Raw genomic sequence first — 16,236 nt, 5'->3', positions numbered from 1 at the left:
TCAAGCATGTCTAATGAGCTTATTTTACCACCTGTAATTATGCAAGATCATTTTGTTAGCAGGCAGTTGCTTATCCACAGGCCGCATGCCTTTCTGTACATTCAAGCAACAGCTGGAGCGTTATAAGCGAGTGGCAGGAAAGAAGCTCCTGCAGCAGCTACCCTAGGTGAAGATGATCACTCTAGATGCACAAGCAACAGGCACGCGGAGCACCCTGCAGGGGCAAAGGAAAGACGTGTAGGGGCATTGAAGAAATGTGAGGATGACGAGACATGGCGACTCGTTCTTCGCTACAGCTACCCGAACCCAACCCTGACATTTACACGTTTAAGAAACCATCCAAGGACACACTCGTTTATTGCAGAACCGTGAACAAGAAGATACAGTCTAGGTGATATGCAGTATCGGACTTCGCTCCGGCAGTCCGCAGTCTGGACCCCCGGGAGAGGAAGCGCTCCTCTGTCAGGACAGCCGGCCGGAGAGACGGTGAGTCCGGCTGTTCTCCGGGATCACCTGCTGCTTGAACAGGATAGAAAAAACGTTTCGCATTCCAATTCATATAGTCACAAGTGTTGGCCTCTCGCCTAAGCCTATACAAAGGTAGCACCCCTTTCCGAAGAGAAAAATAAGCTGTTTATTCACTCGCAGGGAGGGGTTAAGCGGTCAGGACGGGTAAAATGCGGTTTTGCTTCATTTCTCCGTGGTAATTTTTCCCCACCCTCCAATAAATTCATATGATACTGCTTTTAAAATATTGAGAAAAGTCAACTGGAACCGAGATTCCTCCAAGTACAAAACTTAAAAGCTTTTTTTTTAAAAAAAAAACTTGAAAGCAAAAGGCTCGATAAGCCTCTTCTCACCTTTGAAACCACAGCTCATCTGTCCAGTCTCACGCTACACGGGAGCTCTGGGCTTCGGCGTCCAGACGGTTGTAGAGGAGAGGGGGGCTAGAGAGGAAAAAAAAAAAATGATTGAGATCAGCTGAAACACGATTAACATTTCTAACGCTTGGCCAGGTCTAGGTAGGAATGTCTTATAGGGATAAAAACGATACATTGCGTTTCTCTTCCTTTTAAAGAGAAAACTAAACCACCAACTTTCGTAATTCAACATTTCATTGAATGCTAGAAGTCATTTTCTAACATCCAGTTCGTGGCCGCGACAAATTCGCTTTCTTAATTACTTTGAAGCTCAGACGGCCTTCTCTTATTTCATTTTGACCTGTTCCTATCCTAATAGGAAAAAACTTTGTTCGAAAATCTGCTACCCAACTTAAACGAAACGCACCGGAATTATTTTTCTGCAGCTGCAAGGCCGCTATTTAAAAGGCAAAGACGCACAAAAGCTGCTAATACAGTTTTTAAAGGAGACCAATTGAAGGCTGATATAAGATTAATTAAACCTGACTTGTGTCTTTTAATTATTTGGAAATGTCTAAATCACGGAATGGACCCTGGATTCGGCCTGGAGCCCACAGTCTTTCAGACACAAGTAATTTGGAGTGCAATCCCACTCCATACTTTTAACTGAACCGCTGATGAAGTAACCATTCTGAAAACACTTCAATTGAACATTTACAGTTTGGTTTCAATTCAAAATCTATTATTCATCTGCAGGGATTCAGATCATAAATAGTAAAAGGTTAGAAATTAGCGTCAACCTTGCGCCAGAAAGTGTTTCAGAATTCCTGTCTTTTGGCTTTGGATCAAGCAGTAAGAATTATATTGTGTTTGATAGTCAATCTCACCCGTGGTTACTGTACGTCACAAATTGACTGTGGTTCCCCAACACTGTTCACTGTTAACACGGTATTATTAATTGTAATGACTTTTATAATTATTCAAAATGAATTTGCACCTCTCTCTTAGAGATGACAGTTATGAGTTAATATAAAGTTACTGAATACCTGTCGCGCAGTTTCCACTAGTTCACTGCCATCCGGCTGATATTCATAGACACCATTTTTACCACCTGTACGCTTTGCACTTGACTACAATAACTTTCTTAATTTATAGTGTATTCAATAACAACTTTTCTGATAGTTATCATAAGGAGGGAAGTGATGCTCCATTGATTTCAAAACTAATTATATCCTCATCACTATTCTGTTTTCTATGCATACAGCAGTTCACATTCTATTTACATGCATTGCTTTTGATTTTTAAATCTTTAAACTGAAGGATTAAACTTCTATGCGGAACCTTGTCAAACGCCCAATTAAATATATTATGTTGTGACACCTAGTGGTATAAAGGAACTAAAGGGATACTCTGTCCAGGCTCGAGCTGGGGTATAAAACATTTGGATGAATTTAATCGTTCATATAATTGTTTTTTCTAAAGTTGTCTTTAGAATTCCAGATATTCTGTTTTAAAAAAATAAAAACATCAGCATTTTAACCTCTCAGACTTCACGTCTGAAACATGACATACAGGCTCCCGCAACTGCATATTTTGACACTTTATTTTTCACTGTCATTCGAAAAGAAAATCAAGTCATGTCAAGTCGCAAAATAGGCAAGAAAAGCGCATTACAAGAGCATCTTAATTGCCATAATGCTTGAAAACGAGTGAACAGGTGGAACCACCTCGTCTCGGGGCTGTGACTTGGCTTTAGGCTGAATAAGAGATGTACATGGCCGGTATTCTGCGTGGCCGGCCTGGTGGCTCCGCGGGCTGAACCATCGGACACTTCTAAAGTTCAGAGAGCAGATCGACTCCCGGAGAGTCTTGTGAGTTGAAGTCGAGCCCCGAGCCTCCCCGTCAGTCTGAGATCTAAGCCCCGGGTGAAGCTCTCATGCTGTCGGGGTGAGTTTGTAAAGGAGGCTGTTCTCTACCACGCCGGCCGTTTTGGGGGGCTCCATTTTCGGGGCCTTCCAAAACAGGGAAAATGGGGGGTTTAAGACCTTTATAAATGCATAGATCGGAATTCAATTCGAAAAAGCAGCCCCTTATACCACTGTGACACCTGCAGGACAGGTGTGGCACTAGCAGTGAGAGAGAGGTGCAGTCCTAACTAGGAGCAACAGGGGTCTCTCTCCAGCACATTTCTCTTGATTCGACCAGCTGGCCGGAAGATAAACGAGTCCGGCAAACAGTTTTGTAGGGGAATGTCACTGTATTGGGTTCTCTGAAAATCCTTAGCCTTTAAATACTAAATTTATGATTTGGTGAGTTCAAGTTTCTATTTAGCTTCAGTAACGTCAGTGTTGAGCCCTTGTAACCGAGTGCACAGCTGTCATTCAGGAGCCAAGCCCGCCCCCAGAGTGACCTTCCTCAGCGGACACGCCCCGTCCACCTGTTCCACAGGTGCGCCCGGCAGGATGGCGGCGGGGCGAGTTTCTGCAGCGTGAGGTGCGTTTGCGTTTTATTTCTAATTTTCTTATTTTAAATACAAAAACTCAAATTTCACTTTGAGGAAAGGTAGACGAAAATGTATTATTGTTGCAACTTTTGTTAATTGCGTTTGTTCTTGTTTAATTTGTGTTTTAGGACGCCGAAATGAGTGTCCTGTCTGTTTGAGCGTGCACTCGAAGTTTTAAAACTCTGCATTCAGCGTTCTTATACTACCTTTCATGTAAGTATGTTTTGTAAGATAAGGTCTGTTTCTTTACACAAAAAAAAGCTGTAGTTTATCTTCAAACATTTACTTCCTAAAGTCAATAGCTGTGTATTCTCTCCTTTTCGGATTCGGATGTAATAACGCTTTCTGCTCCGAAATTATCAAATATTGCAAAGATTACATTTACTAATTCGTATGTTTTTTATTTCTTCAGGTGACAAAAGCATTTCAAGAACGGGCCTCCGGCTAAGAACGTGTTTTTCCCAAGGTACGTTATATTCCTACCTATACGTTTTAATGTTATACTTGTGTAACTCGATAAAACACGTGCTGACTAGTACAATATAACTTCTTTTCGTTTTATTGTGCTTTTCTTGCATCGAAAAAGAAACTCGAAACGCTGGTTCTTTTATTCATCTATTGAATCCATTGGATAAAGATGGATAATACAAACATTTCCACGATGCTTTTCAATGCGGGGAGTTAAATCTAATATGGTACACGCCATAAGTGGTACTTGATCTTGAATGTATAAAGTAACATTTCAAAAATGATTTTTCTATATGGCTGAATGTGTTCTCTAAATCCTGGAGTCGTGGGACTGGGATGTATCTGTGATTTCTCTTGAAGTTTCCTATTGCTTTTTTAGACAATTTGACATGAGCGTGTTTGTGTATTTCTTTATAGGGGCAACTTATTTAAATCGTTGAGACTTCGGAACGTCAAGTGATTCGATTCTCCTAATCCGATATCTTAACTTGATCCTTTTTCTTTCATCCTTCAGTTCTGCGGCTCCTGGTTCTCTGCGCTCCACAGGTGCGCCCGGCAAGATGGCGGCGGGGCGAGTTTCTGCGGCGTGAGGTGCGTTTGCGTTTTATTTCTAATTTTCTTATTTTAAATTGAAAAAATCAAATTTCACTTTGAGAAAAGTTAGACAAAAATGTATTGTCGTTGCAACTTTTGTTATTTGCGTTTGTTTCACTTTAATTTGTGTTTTAGGACGCCGAAAAGAGTCTTTTGTCCGTTTGAGCGTGCTCTCGAAATTTTAAAGATCTGGATTCAGCGTTTTTATACTGCCTTTCATGTAAGTATGTTTTATTTAAGATATGGTATCTCTAACTCTGTTTCCTTTAACGAAAAAAGGCTGTAATTTATTTTCAAACATTTGCTGTATAAAGTCAGTAGCTGTTTAATCTCTGCTTTTCGGATTCGGGCTATAATAACGCTTACCGCTCAGAAATGATCAAATGTTGTAAAGATGAAATTGACTAATTCGTAAGTTTTTCTTTATTTCTCCAGGAGACAAAAGGATTTCAAGAACGGACCTCCACTTATGAAAGTGTTTTTTCCAAGGTAAGTTGTATTTCTACATTCCGCTAACACTATTTGTGTAAAACAACACGTATTTCCAAGCATTTTAACAAAAGAACAGTTTTATACCAACTTGATAACTTTTTGTTTCATTCTGCTTTTGTGGAGTAAACTCTAAGGCGCTGGTTCTTTTTTATGATACATGTATTCATCTTTTGAATTCATTATGTAAAGATAGATAATGCCAACACATTTTATCGATGGTTTTTAAAGCAGTTTATTCGAATATTATACACGCTGTGTTACCTGGTCTTGTATTGACAAGTAGCATTGGATTTCTATGTGGCTGAACGTATTTTCTAAATATTGGACTCGTAGGACTGAGATGTATTGGTTTAATTTGAGTTTTTTTTTATATTTCTTTATTTAGGTAGCGTATTTAAGTTAAAAGACTTAAGAACTTCAAGTGAATCGTTTCTGCAAGTCCGATATCCTGAAGTAGTGGGATTGGGATGTATCTGATTTTCTTCCTAAAGTTGCCTATTGGTTTGTTATAGAATCTGAGCATGTTTCTATAACTATCAGTTAAAAGACTTCAGAACTTCAAGTGAATCGATTCTACAAGTCCGATATTCCGTTAACTTGATCCTTTTTCTTTTGCCTACAGTTCTGCGGCTCGTTCTCTGCGCTCCGGCGATCTCCTCTCCAGCAACTCGACGAGCGTTGGCAAGTTCTTCTCGACAATGTGTGCTGCGTCTTACATTTGATTTTTGTTACCAGTGGCTTGATCTGTAATGTCCCGATTCAGTGCTGTATTTGTTACCAGTGGCTTGATCTGTAGTGTACCCTTTGTATACCGATTTATGTTATTGTTGACTGTTGCTATTGTATGTGCTGCGGCTCCTGGTTCTCTGCGCTCCGACGATCTCCAGCAATTTATTCTCGACAATGCGTGCTTTTTGTTACATTTGATTTTTGTTACCAGTTGCTTGATCTGTAATGTCCTGATTCAGTGCTGTATTTCATTCTTGACCTGCATGTTTTCTGTTGACTGCTGCTTTTGTATTTGCTGTGAATTTTGCAATAAAAACTCATTTCATTGTCTACATTGTACGCATTGTCCTGTATTTTTGAAGGTGCGAAGGGTTGTCTTGCAGCGTGCGCCACGCACCGCAAGGCGACACCCCATCGCACTGACCTGGAAAAGTGCGAAGACGCCCGCCTTTTTAGATAGTCTGGGGGGGGAAAAGGGTCCCTAGGAGGGAGCGTGGGTCTAGCCCTGGGGGGAGGAGAAGGGAGGATAGCTCTAGCCAAGCCCCCTCACTCCCAGCAGGAGGGGAAGGCAGGCTGGAGATGGCCTCGGCCCGAGAGAGAGGAGGCACCCAGGGCGGACTAAGCCTATCAGTCACAGCTTGCAACTGACAGCTTTCTAAGTCCACACCCCAGGAGACCTGCCTCCCTGCAGGGACCAAAGCCACCACCAACCTGCCATCCTCTCCTGCCGAGAGCGAGTGGGCCTGGCTAGAGCTGCGGTCAATCAGCCAGCCCCCGCCTACCCCTCTCCAATGAGGGGGGGTGGGCGAGGCTCGGCTAGATTGCTACCACACCCCGAGAAAAACCCCAGATACTAAGTTTTTTGGCGGGAAAATCTGGACACGCTTAAAAAGGGGGTAGCCTTTGACCTTTTCAAGTCAAAAAGCGATAGGGCGCCCCCTTGCGGCCACAAACTGTTAGCAAAATCTCTCCGCCAAAAAACTCACCAACACCGGGGTTTTTCAGGGCCAAGGGGTAGAGAACTCTGCACAAAAAAATGAAAGAACAAAATCAAGGTTCAATCAACAATTTATTGAGCGAAAATGGCATACAAAACAAAGCATTACAATACGTCAAATGCACAAGCTTCGAAGTGAAAATGAACATGCATTTAAATTACAAAGTGTAAAAGCACGGCTACATTAACGCTAAATACTGTTACAAGTCAACAGAGTAAGAAAACATTTGCAAGCAACTGCATGTTAAAACGGAAACATACAGCACGTTACTGTTTCTCCGAGGCTTCTGTCGAGGCAGCGACCGGAATGAAGACTGGAACGTCATTGCAATTCCTGTAAAACAACAGAAATCAGTATTAACTTTCGGTTAAAAACAGGATCTCGAAATTATCCTAGCTAGTTCAACCGAGTTTCTGAACTGATTCACACGTTCAAAAGATACAGTAGCAATAAAGCGATTAGCCTGGTGCAACAGAGAATGTTCGTGTTCAACAAGGTATAGAAGCAGTTACATTTGAAGTGTGAAGACCACAAAACAGCTACAGCGTGTCGATTAGAAATATCATTTCCATTTTGATTAGCATATTCTTTTTCTGCAACAACATATTTAACACACAAATAACCAATCCACATCGTTAGAGGTTCCGTTATCTTAATTGATGTGATGCAATTTGGAAGCTAAAACGGTTTCTAATGAATCTGGATTATGCTAATCACAGAATCTTAAGTGATCGCAGTTTCAGCAGAAAATGATTTCTATAAACAGCAGGCCTACAATGTTGTCGGGTCAAACCCATTTCTGCCCTGGAGAAATCTAGTATCGCCTAGTTTGAGTCTTCTTTTGACAAAGTACATCACTTTTCCAACAACATCAGTATACAGTGTACTTCAATACGATATGTGTAAACGAATAAAAAGGTTTATACTTACACAGATAATTCAAGCAGCTGTGCCAAGCGTGTCCTGTCCAAAGATACCAAACTGGAAACACAAGAACACAAGTATTTAGATCATTGAAAGATACTTTAAACTACGTTTTCTTAGATAGCGCACAATATATATGATAGAAGACAGATGTAAAGAAATTAATAAAATGCTTATACTTACGTTTATTCTTCCATTAAGTGCGAGTCATGTCCAGCCCAAAGACACTAAACTGAAAACCCCCATTGAAAACAACCATTGAAACTAAAAATCATTAGCTGCAAAGCTAATTTACCGAGCGAATATAAGAACATAATCTCTAGACCCACTCTGAAAAATAATGAAAAAAAAACCCTTAAATTCTAGGTAGGCGACTGTTTGTTTGGATAAATGCACACGCGTGGTTTTATGAACAAAGTTCACCAGGTTTTTTATAAAGATTAAAATACGGATAAGCGACGTTTTCATTCTGATATAACAGAGGTTTCCTTTGATGTAAAAGGAATACACGTTGTCTGTGACAACAAGTTGCTTTTTAAAAATAAGTGAGGCGTTGGAAACTAAAAAATGTAAAAATGCCGGTAAAATGCTATTTAGCTCCCAAAGAAAATTCGTATATTACCCCTTTCATCTGCTACGTTAAGACAACATAATTACACGAGTTAAATTTAATATACATTCAAATAAAGGAAAATAAGAAAAAATAATAAAAGACGCGGAACAAACGCACTCAGCTCCCTTCTCTCCCGCAGAACCCGGCGCACAGGTGCGCGGGGCGTGGCCTGCGAGAGATGTCATGCGGGTGGGCGTGGTTACAGACTGACGGTTCCGGTTGCTTTTTTTCTGACTCCACCTGGAAACTTGTTAAAGAAATCGTGCCTGTTTACAGAAGCCCCCGTGAGTTACAAGTTCCAAATTCGTTTTTTGTCCCCATAGACTACTGAGACACTTACTGTTCTATAACCTGATCTATCTAAACTCTGCAAGAAGTCAGATTACTCAAAAGTAAAGAGGCTGTTGGTTTAAACAAAATGGCTGGTTTGCCTGTGCCACTCTCCCACAATTCTTTGTGTAAAGAACTTATAAATACACTTCCCCATGACATCCTTTCACGTTTCACATGGTTCATGTCAAAGAAGTCCACACTGTATTACTGCAACTTATTTTTTCAACTGGTTAACCACAGTAGCTACTTAACTCATTAGTATGATTTTCAACACTACTGGACTGAAGTACATGCAGTATTACAATCTAATAAATTAAAATTTCTCAACCTCAGTGCAACCCTTTTGCTAATCCTTAATCCTTAACCCTCAGCATTACAAATGGATAAAAGATCAGGAAAGCTGGAGTTTACAAAAGAGGAGGTGGAAGAATATTTGTAAGAACCCACAGTGACCCCAGAGACCAGGAGGAGCTGGAGACGATGGCTTCACTCGTTAAACCAGACAGACCCACCAGTGCTTTTGAAGAGTTGGAGCCTACCTGGCAGGAGATGAACAATTTCCTAAGAAGGTCTAGAGCAGGATCAGCGCCACAGGCAAATGGTGTCAAGGACAAGACTCCCAAGTACTGCGAGAGGCTCAGGTGGAGACTCTAGAAGCTGGTGAAAGCAACAGGGAGGAAGAACTCAGTCAAGGAAAGCTGGCTGATTGCAAAGAGGTGTGTGAGGCTATGAGGATAGTGGCTGCCACTATGGACAACTCAGGCTCAGATGTCTGGCTCAGGCTCAGGCTCGCTGATGTCTCTGTCCTCTCTAATCTCCTCTGAAATCAAGCCCTAGGTCCCTCACATCGCTGAGTTCTTCACTCGTGGTGTCCTGAGCTCAATGAGCTTCACCTCCAGCTCTCACCCTCTGGCTAGTCCTTGTCAGGGAGAAGCAGCGGATAGCCCTCGACTCGATCAATCCAGTTTGACCAGAGCTGCTCTATCGCCTTCTTTGCCTTACTGGCAGGCCGACTCAGCATCGACCGAGGCTGCTTCTCCTCCAGACCTTCCTGCACCTCAATGACACTTCTCAATCTCTCCAGGAGCCTCCCTGCTCCTCTCCACCCCTCCAGGAGCCTCCTTCTCCCCCCTGTAGCCACTGGTCCTCTCATGACCAGCCAGCCCTCGGGCTTCCAGGTCCTCCTCCAGCCACTGACATCGTCTCCTGACACCTCCGGGCCGGGTCTCACACAAACCAGAGTCTCCAGAGTCTCACTCTCACACTCAGACTCAGCTCACTCATCACACCCAGTCTCCAGCTCCTCACTGTCGGGCTGAGACTTGACGCACTCATGTTAGAACCACACAGCCCCTCAGTGCCTCACTCTCGTGTCCTAGGCTGTGCACACACAGCTGCCAGCACACCTTTCCTGTGCCCAGTCCCCACTGGGAACTACCTCCACCCCCAGTGGAGCTTTAGCTCCCTCTCACTCTCATTCCTGGCCAAGTAGCCTGGTCAGTACCTGGATGGGAGACCTCCTGGGAAAAGCTGAGGTTGCTGTTGGAAGAGGTGATAGTGGGGCCAGCAGGGGGCGCTCACCCTGCGGTCCATGTGGGTTCTAATGCCCCAGTATAGTGATAGGGACACTATACTGTAAATACGCGCCGCCCTTCGGATGAGACATAAAACCGAGGTCCTGACTCTCTGTGGTCATTAAAAATGTGGTCATTAATAAGGGTAGAGGAGGCACATGAGCGAAAAAATATCAGTCCCTCATCCCCGAGTGTCAGAGAAATGGATGGAGAGCATGCAGTGTCCCAGCTGAAGCTGGCTGTAGAGGTTTTGTGGGACAGTCACTTTGGAGAGGCCTGGGGCTGCTTGGTGTCAAACAAGCAGCAAAGAGAAAGTTAGTGGCCAAGGTCAGTAAGCAAGTAAGTGCAGTATCCATCTGGATACTGGCTCTGGATGACAAGGAGTGAGCTTTGGCTGTAGGGAGACAGACCTGAGCTGTTATGAGTGGATCTGAGTAACAACACATGTGCCATAAACAATCCAGTGAATCTAGGAGAAAATGAGGGTTATATATCTTCACACCTCTGTGTTAGTTTATGTAAATGCTCCTCTGGTAGGATTTATACTAACAAGACATGTCTTGCGAGTTTTTTGGCCCTTCTGAGAGGGGATATGTGACCATTTTGGAGGAAGATGTTCATGGTCCATCTCCCATTCCTGAAGTGTTCAAACTGGTAGAAGCAGTAAGAGCAGTTCATTCATAATGGGTTTTGTCCGAAACAATTATTTTTAGGGGAAGAAGGGATTTACAGAAATCAAGGGATGAATCTGAAAACTGATAGGCGCTGGGCTTCTTTGAGTACATGAGGAGAAGCCAAAACCTTAAGCAAACACAAAGAAAATGTTATTTCAGACTCTACTGGTGATTCAAAAAGTCACCCTGCTAGTTTAAGTTTAAGTGCCTGCTTACCAAACCACCAGACCAATTCTCAGTGCAAAGGGAAGGAAGCTGTTCAACTGGGAAAAACTGTTAAAATCATCAGCCAATACAGGGCATCAAAACACTGATGGCATAATCTATGTCTCAATATTATCCCCCAATCTCCTTAGCTACCTCAAATTTCAACACTCTCAACAATAATTTTTATTTTTTAAATACAAGAGACTCCAATCGTAGATAGATAGATAGATAGATAGATAGATAGATAGATAGATAGATAGATAGATAGATAGATAGATAGATAGATAGATACTTTATTGATCCCGTGAGGGAAATTGCAGTGCAACAGCAGCTTAACACACACAACACAGCCACAGTGTAACGAATTATATACTAATAGTACAATACATACAATACAATACAAGAGTTACTCACAGTCCGGACACACAAGAACAAACTAGAACAGAACAGTACACAGAAAATCGTATCACACATATGAATATAAATATAGATGTAGCTATAGGTATAAATATAAATGTATTGCACAGGTCCCTGGCATATATTGCACAAAAAATGGTTGTAAACGGGAAAAAGAAAAAGAAAAAAAAAGAGAACAGATGTAGCAGTAGATGTGTAGATGCGTTTAGTCCAGAAACAGGTCACTGTCGATGTTGCCTCTGCCAAGACGCAAGGTGGATGCGTTGTACTGTCTTATGGCAGAAGGCAAGAATGACCTCCTGTAGCGCTCCCTGTCGCACCGTGGATGAATCAGTCTATTGCTGAACGTGCTCTTCATTCCTGCAAGCCTGTCATAGAGGGGATGGGAGAAGTTGTCCATGATGGCCTCTAGTTTGGACACCATTCTCCTCTCAGCCACTACCTCCAAGGGGTCCAGGTCAGACCCAATGACAGAGCTTGCTCTCCTGATGAGCTTGGTCAGCCTTTTGGAATCCACTGCTCTAATCCCAGAGCCCCAGCACACCACTGCGTAGAAAATGGCACTCGCTACCACCGACTGATAGAACATGTGTAGCATCTTACCACACACATTGAAGGACCTGAGCCTCCTCAAGAAGTAAAGTCAGCTCTGTCCCTTCTTATAGATGGCCTCGATGTTCTTAGACCATTCCAGTCTATCGTTGATGTGCACTCCCAGGTACTTGTACGAGTCCACCATCTCCACGCCACTCCCATTGATGTAGACAGGAGTAGGATTGACCTTTTTCCTCCTGAAATCTACCACCAGTTCCTTTGTCTTTGTTACAGTTAGTTCCAAGTGGTTCACCCCACACCACTCCACAAAGCTGCTGACCAGTCCTCTGTACTCCTCCTCCTGCCCACCCTTGATACATTCCACAATTGCAGAGTCATCTGAGAACTTCTGCAGGTGGCATGACTTTGAGTTGTACTTAAAGTCTGAAGTATAGAGGGTGAAGAGGAATGGAGAAAGAACTTGAGGTGCCCCTGTGTTACTCACTACCTGTTCAGACACACAGTTCTGAAGTCTCACAGACTGTGGTCTGCCTGTCAGGTAGTCAGTGATCCACGAGGTCGTGGAGGCATCGAGGCATATAGCAGACATGGACAAGTGTTCTGACAGAGGAAGAGGAAGAATACTGGGTAGGGATGCAGAAGTGGTTTAAGAGTTCATCACAAATCTGTATATATATAAGGAATATATATAAACAATTACGAAATCATTATCTTTTTCTACTAAACGATTTCTAAAACAGATTGAGGTATGGTGAAATGTTTAGGAACTAATAACGTTCAAGGAAAATTGATTAAAGCAATGTTGCACTGTCCCTAGAAGGCTTCTGTAGGCACCTTGCATTTTGGCTCAAGCCCAGGCTGTGGTGTTTCTCTGAGCCAAGATGGCTTCTGAGCAGACAGGTATCTGGAAGCAGGTGTGCACTATCGAGCTGGACACACCTGGGCATTCCACATGAGGATTGTAGGGCTTTTGGGATAGGTTCCCATGGAATTAGCCCAGCCCCTGTAATTAACGAAGAGGCTTATAAAAGTGAAGTTTGGGAGGAAAGTATTTATGTTGTGCTTTGAATTGAAGAGGAACATGAGAATTATTCAGTGTGAGTTTTGCCCATGCTCCTGTGGCTTTGGAGTAGTGGGATTTGTTTGGTGAGAAGAGCAAGATGTCACTGGTTTGGAACACTCAACCAGAACTGTTCCTGAAGCCAGTTGATCCTCTGTGGGACTTGACAAGCTGAGCTGTGGTTTGGAAATACAGTAAGTGATGCTGTCCATAGGGGGAGCCACATATGCTAGGATGTGTGTGCCAGCTCATGGGTCAGCTATGTTGGGGTGAGTTAGAGCTGTGGAGGAAATTGGCATTGCAACACTGACCAGGAGATGTTCAGGGTGTCGTATGCAAAACCAAGCTGAGCTTGTCCACATTCGTCTTTCTGTATTTTCTAGATGAGGGTTAGCTGGCTGTACTTCTGTACCGCCTCTGGAGGCAGTAGGTCCTTCAGTACAGGACTGACACTCTGCACAATTGAGTCTCCCTGGGGATGTACATTGCATTGATCTTTCCTGTATGTCTTGGCAGCATGCTCTTATGGAATCCCTTCCCTAGTCACAAGAACCCCATTCCAAGGGACCGGGGACAAGGACAGCTGAAAAGGGAAGGGCCCAGTATGCTACTGACTCTGGGATACAGAAACCCAGCTTGACCCTGCTGCACAGCCAGTGGAGAGAGATCCCTCCACTGAAATTCCAGGTAGGGCACTGCGGTCCTTAGCTCAGCTGTTGAAATGACTAGAAAATGATGCTACTCTGGATAAAAGCATCAGCCAAACAATCCAGTCCCTTTTTGCTAAAGGCTGCTTCCTCACAGCAGTATCTCCACTGGACAGTGATGGAAACCAACCTTCAGTGACGGTAATGTTCTGGATGAGGTTGAGCATGCTCTCCATGCTTGGGAGTCCGATGTGTGACTGGCCTGGGTACGAGTGTCCAGTGTGTGTGGTGTCAGGACTTGGTCATGTAATCTTTCCTTTCACAAGATGTGTTCTCTTTCCCCCCCCACTTCTGAAAGAGCCCCTTTGATCACCACGGGGGAAGAATGGAGAGGTGGGCTGTGATGCTTTTTATTCCTTCCTGGGAAGATTGGAGCAACTGGAGTTCTCCAATAGCAATGGGAGATCCTCAGCACCACATCTATGATGTGGAGCCAAGATCTGTGGTTTGTATAGGGCTCCTCTGACCTTCTGTCATGTCCTTGAGCCTGCTCTTGTAACATCTGTGTCATGTCTGTACAATAAAGTCAAGGTGTCACTGGAAGTCGTGTGTGTGTACAGCTGTTAACTCTGTCCTCTGTGGTGCCACTGTATAGACCCTGATGCTCTATTGGACTGAAGATCAGTACCTTCAGGGGTAGCTTTCATTGGGCTACAATGCAATGTGGAGGGAAACTGCTGTATCTTCTCATGTACTGGTCAGTCTTAAAGGGACAAATGGCACCTGGCACTAACCCAGGAACTTCAGTTGACACACCTGTAATGCAAGTCTCTGCCTACTTAATCTGTGCAACTGCACAGACCTCATCCTGAAACACCAATGGAAGTGGCTTTACATGTCCTCCACTATTTACCTAGGACCACTGTGGGGGGTGGAGAGACTGCAGTTACATAAGTTGATCACTCACTGATAGGAGCTCCTTAAAGGGTCCTCATTTTGTTGTGACTCCTATAGAATTTTACATCAGCTGGATGCTTAGTCCAAGTCATTAAATGGTCTTCTAATAGGTAAAAAGAGAAACTGCAGCACTCAGCCTCCCCCCAAAATGTGGTTGAGAGAGTCTCCATTTACTCTAGAGCATATAGGGTTCTGTTACTAAATTGCACTGAGAGTTGATTTATTTAATCTGGGTACATGGCACAGTTACCATTCTTCCTTAGCTATTTTGTATGACTACTTTGGCATTGTAGGGGCAGGCATGTAATGTTAATACAGTAAGCAGGGAATTCCACAAAGCTTGCATTAATGTCATATATGCAGACGTGTCTCTGAAATAGACTGTGCAAGCAGCGCTGTACCTTTTACATTGCAGAATCTTGGTCTCTTGTGTTCAGAAGGGTTTCATCCTACTGCAGTTATTTCACTACCACACAAGGCTCAGTCCTCTTTTGTAGGTGGTGTTTGACATAGTGGCGGGGATTCACTTTATCCATCGTGAAAATGCAGCAGTAACTGGTGACATGCACCAACAGGCCCTCTCCCAGTTAGAGGAAAAGAGAAATTAAATTAATGGAAAACAAGCCTAGGTTTAGCCATGAATTTAGCCAGGACTCCAGGGTAACATCCCTACACTTTAATCTTTATAGACCTTAAACATCGTAATGACTGAACCTCTTAGAGCAAGGGGTAAGATGGAAGAGCACCTACTACAGGTCTCTCCCACCCCAAACCCCACTTGCAGCAACAGTCTGGATTCCAGCTTCTGTACTGGTCTTGAGCAGGCTCAGACTTGCCTAATGTGAGATCAGGCTACAAGGTAGTAATACTATGTTTTCTTTTTCCAGATCTGCTTCCTGACTGAAGAGCTGAGGAGTTTTTATTGGCAACGTTTAGAACCCAGAGCCACACTCTGTCAACTGGTGGCTGGAGTACCTCTATCTCCTATTGGTCAGCTGTTCGTATACTGAGGAGCTGTTTCTATTGCTAGCTTTATTATTGGTCAATAAGAGGAGGCATCTCTGAGACTTTTGATCTCATTAAGATGGCGAAACTGAAGTACTGCAACATAAAACACCGCAATAATGATCGAAGTGGAACAAGACAGAGCAGCGCTCATACCTGCAGGCCATATAAATCAAACTCAGAGATGACAGAGAGTAGAAACTGAAGCCAAGCTGCATACAAACTACAGCTGACTGGATATGGTGAGTATGTGATTTCCCATTTGGAAAAGAACATAGAGAACGTGCTGGAAGACAACAGGAAAACAAAGACTTTGCAACTAAACCATAGCAAAACAAAGAAAGGGCAGGGGGAGAAGAGAAAATTAGAAAAAAGAAAAAGGTAAAGAAATAATCAAGAGCAGATAGTATAAGATAAAAAAGTAAAAAACAGACCTTTTGATCTGACACGTCTTTAACTCACCAGATCGGGGACTCCTGTCTGTTTCTTTGTGACCTCGCTACCTGCCATGGGAGTTTGGGCAGGCAACTCTGCTGTAGATTTCTCCTGATGCCGATTATAAAACTGCCTCAGAAATTCATTTGGGAGATTTCAATGGCTGTTTGCTTAAGTCAGTTCTCCCTAAT

The 16,236-nt window shown here is 43.2% G+C and overlaps 3 long non-coding RNA genes across 12 annotated transcripts in view; 1 reads left to right on the top strand and 2 right to left on the bottom strand.

Moving 5' to 3' along the window:
• Positions 1–16,236, top strand: part of LOC148645159 (uncharacterized) — a 39,365-nt gene that overhangs the window by 14,045 nt on the left and 9,084 nt on the right. For 3 of the 9 annotated variants that reach the window (XR_015928406.1, XR_015928404.1, XR_015928409.1), the window contains exons 6-8: positions 3,492–3,576; positions 3,776–3,829; positions 4,346–4,422. This is a non-coding gene — a long non-coding RNA (uncharacterized LOC148645159). Of the gene's footprint in view, positions 1–3,491; positions 3,577–3,775; positions 3,830–4,345; positions 4,433–4,560; positions 4,650–4,860; positions 4,915–5,539; positions 5,977–16,236 lie in introns of those variants that run through there. The other 6 variants (XR_015928407.1, XR_015928402.1, XR_015928410.1 and 3 more) reach the window with 5 other exon arrangements.
• LOC148645162 (uncharacterized) lies at positions 339–1,407 on the bottom strand. Of its 2 annotated transcripts, none has more exons than XR_015928506.1 (3): positions 1,288–1,407; positions 861–947; positions 339–516 (listed from the first exon to the last, which is right to left on the bottom strand). It is a non-coding gene; the product is annotated as an uncharacterized LOC148645162 (long non-coding RNA). The 2 variants fall into 2 exon arrangements; XR_015928505.1 differs by lacking the exon at positions 1,288–1,407 and adding an exon at positions 1,184–1,273.
• LOC148645161 (uncharacterized) lies at positions 6,697–8,405 on the bottom strand. Its single transcript, XR_015928494.1, has 3 exons — positions 7,752–8,405; positions 7,575–7,625; positions 6,697–6,977 (listed from the first exon to the last, which is right to left on the bottom strand). It is a non-coding gene; the product is annotated as an uncharacterized LOC148645161 (long non-coding RNA).

The sequence above is a fragment of the Lepisosteus platostomus genome, chromosome 19 (assembly GCF_059453375.1).
Source record: "Lepisosteus platostomus isolate fLepPlt1 chromosome 19, fLepPlt1.hap1, whole genome shotgun sequence".
Taxonomy (NCBI): domain Eukaryota; kingdom Metazoa; phylum Chordata; class Actinopteri; order Semionotiformes; family Lepisosteidae; genus Lepisosteus; species Lepisosteus platostomus.
Note: the sequence above shows the minus strand (reverse complement) of the source record. Positions and strands in the feature narration are given on the sequence as shown.